The sequence below is a fragment of the Hylobates moloch genome, unplaced genomic scaffold, assembly GCF_009828535.3.
Source record: "Hylobates moloch isolate HMO894 unplaced genomic scaffold, HMol_V3 SCAFFOLD_5, whole genome shotgun sequence".
Taxonomy (NCBI): Eukaryota; Metazoa; Chordata; class Mammalia; order Primates; family Hylobatidae; genus Hylobates; species Hylobates moloch.
This window is the reverse complement of record NW_026652280.1, coordinates 70,918,067-70,921,518: the sequence shown is the minus strand read 5'-3', so window position 1 is coordinate 70,921,518 and position 3,452 is coordinate 70,918,067. Positions and strand designations below refer to the sequence as shown.

The following is a 3,452-nucleotide window of genomic DNA, read 5'->3' as shown; positions in this document are numbered from 1 at the left end:
CTAGAAACAGGGCCAGGTCAGGGCCAGGGCCATGGCAGGACCAGGGCTAGGGTAGCACAGGGCTAAGGCAGGGCAGGGCCAGCGTAAAGCAAGGACCGGGCCAGGAGATGGCAAGGCAGGGACAGGGAAGTCCAGGGCCAGAGCCCGGTCAGGGACATCAACAGGGCAGGGCCAGAAACGTGGCAGGACCAGAAAGGCGCCAGGGATAGGGCGAGGCCAGAGGACAACTAGGGAAAAAGAATGGCCAGGAAAAGGCCGGAACAAAGGCAAAGCCAGGGTAGAACCAGAGCCAGGGCAGGCCAAAGACAGAGCCAGGGCAGGCCAAAGACAGGGCCAGGGTAGGGCAAGGCCAGGGTAGGGCAGGGACAGGGTAGGGTGAGGGTAGGGCCAGGGCAGGACTAAGATAGCACAGGGCCAAGGCAGGGACAGGGCAGGGTTGGGCCGAGGAGGGGCCGGGGCCAAGGCATGGCCAGTGTGGGGCCTGGGCATTGCCAGGGCCAGGCCAGGACCAACACAGGGCCAGGGACTGGGCCAGGTCCAAGGCTGGGCCATGGACAGGGCCAGAGCAAGGTTAGGGCTAGGGAGAAAGCAGAACCAGGGAGGGTCCAGAGCAAGGGCAGGGCCAGGGCAGAACCAGGACCAAGACAAGGCAAAGCCAAGGCCAGGGTAGGGCAAGGCCAGGGCAGGTCAAGGCCAGGGTAGGAAAAGGCCAGGGTAGGACAAGACCAGGGAAGGGCAAGGCCTGGGAAGGGCAAGGCCTGGAAAGGGCAAGGCCAGCCACCAGCAGTGCAGCCCCCCTATGCTAGGGTAGCATAGGACATGGCCAAAAGCAGGGCAAGGTCATAACAGGGGCAGGACTAGAAACAGGACCAGGGCAAGTGCTGGACCAGGGGATGGTGGGGACAATACAGGGCCAGGACAGAGGATGGCAAGGCAGGTCCTTGGACAGACTAGGCCCAGGGTCAGGCCAGGGTAGGGCCAGGGCCAGCACAAGGCCAGGGAGAAGGCAGGACCAGGGCCAAGGCACTGCCATGGCAGAGCAGGGCCAGTGCAGGGCCAATGCAGGGTGAGGGCAAGGCTGCGTCATAGAAGGGCAGGGCAGGACCAAGGAAGGGCCAGGGCAGAGCCAAGGCAGGGTTAGGGCCAGGGTGAGGAATATGGTAGGACCACGGCTGGGCCCAGGCTGGGACGCACAGGGCAGATCATGGCCTGTGCAAGGCAGGGCCAGAGCCAGGCCATAGAGAGGGAAGGGCCAACATCAAGGAAGGGTCAGGGTAGGTCCAGAGTCAAGGCAGGGCCATGGCAGTACCAGGGCAGAGTAGGGCATGGGAATGGCAGGACTGGGCCATGGCAGCACCTCGTCAACTCCAGGGAAGGGCCAGGGCAGGGGCAGGGCCTGGATAACAGCAGGGCCAGGGCCAGAGATATGGCAGGACCAGGACAGAGTCAGGGCCAGGGTCAGGCCATAGTGTGGGCAGGGCAAAAGCCAAGGCAGGGTCAGGGCAGGTTCAGGGAAGGGCCAGCACCAGGCAGGGCCAGGGCACAGCCAGGGAAGGGTAAGGCAGGGCAATGGCACCACTGGGCCATGACAGGGCAAGGTCATTGCCGGGAGAGGGCAGAACAGGCAGGGCCATGGTAGGGCCAGGGCAGGGACTGGCCAAGGCACGGCTGGGACAAATCAGGGTCAGGACATGTCCAAGTCCAGGTCAGGGACAGAACAGGACCAGGACCATGACCACTGGCAGCACCAGGGCCATGGCAGGACCACAGTTAGGAGAAGAGGCAGGGCCAGTGCCAAGGCCAGGCCAGCACAGGTTCAGGGAAGGCCCAGGGCAGAGGCAGGGCCAGGGCCTGAACCAGGTAAGGGCCAGTGCAAGGGCAGGGACATGGTAGCACAGGGCCAAGACAGGGCCAGGGTGGGGCCAGGGCAAGGCAGGGCAGGGCAGGGCAAGGTCCACGGCAGAGGCAGGGCAGGACCAGGCCAAATGCCAATGCACCAGCCCTCCCTACAAGGCTCCTACCACCTGGCCACTGCTGCAGGCTGGCCACCGCTGCAGGCCTGCCCCTACCCTGGCCGCAGCTGCTGCCTGCCCTCCTACCACTCTGGCACGCTGCAGTGTCTGTCGCTGCCATGAACTCACAGCGAGGCGAGCCACGGTGTCCCAGGCTCCATCCTCCAGCATACAGCAGGTGTCTCCTCCTCTCCCTGGCATGGGGCAGGTGGGCAGGCAAAACCAGAAAAGCCTAGAGGAAGATGCAAAGGGCGGTAGCATCAGAGCTTCACCTTGTCATGCCGGCCACCGGGTGGCAAGGACCAGTTTCAGTGAAGGGACTCACACCCACCCTCCGAAGTCCAGCCTATCCTTTCGGCCCAAGCAGTCCAGGAACTGGGGCCTAAGGTGGGTGCTGGTGACACCACAGCACCCAGCTCCCCACTCCACAGGAACTGCTGGGCCAACACAGGCTGCACTCCTGGGGGAGCAGGAGCAGCAGAAACTCAGACCCAGCCAACCCTCCGCACTCAGGTGCCAATTCCCATTCCAGATGCCTCCACTCACAGGGCACTGTCCCCCGTGGTGGCTGCTACTTCATATCTGGGGGTGCCAGGCAGTCTCTGTGGCATAGACCCAGAGTGCAAGGGCCTAGGAACCACGGCGGATGTGGGGGCTCTGCCATGCTCAGGATCCCCATGGAAACACTGTGCACCTGCCACGCTCCAGTATGAGCAAGAGGCGGTCGCCCTCTGGAGTGTGGAGTCCACAGAGAGGAGAACTGCTCCTTCCTTGGATGCCACCACTGTTGCTGCCACCTCTGCCAACAGCCACCAGCAGTGCAGCCCCCGATAGCACCCAACTTACCCTCCTCCAAGGCTAGTCCTGCCCTCAGTATTGCCCCCAACCTGCACCCCCCCAATGCTGCCAGCAGTGTAGCACCTAATAATGCCCCTAACCTGTCCTCCTCCATGGGCGTTGCAGCCCCAGAGAGTGCTGATAATACACTCCCCACCATGGGCAATGCAGCCCTGTATAGTGCTACCAACCAGTACCCCCAACGTGGGCAGTGACACCCCGGATAGCCCCCACAAACCACCCCCCACTGTGAAAACTGCAGCCACGGATAGCCCCTGCCCTACCACTCTGGTCGGGCTGCAGTCTGTGTCGCCAACAACACCAACTGCAGTGAGGCTACCCACTGGGCCGCAGGCTCTAGCCTCCAGCAGCCGGGCATGGAGCAGCTCTCACTGATGACCACCTCCTACCACTTCAAACACGCTGCCGTCTCCATGGCCGTCTTCTTTGACTACATCAAGAGGAATTTTGGAAACCATACAATCATATTGAAGTTAAATAATACGCTCCTGAATCACTAGTGAATCAATGAAGACACTAAGATGAAAATTGAAAAATTTCTTGAAACAGAAGGTAATGGAAACACAATATATCAAAACTTAT

General features: G+C 61.8%; 1 pseudogene; it reads right to left on the bottom strand.

The window, feature by feature from the left end:
• LOC131383567 (uncharacterized) lies at positions 1-1,349 on the bottom strand (annotated as a pseudogene).
• Between the last annotated feature and the right edge of the window lie 2,103 nt (positions 1,350-3,452).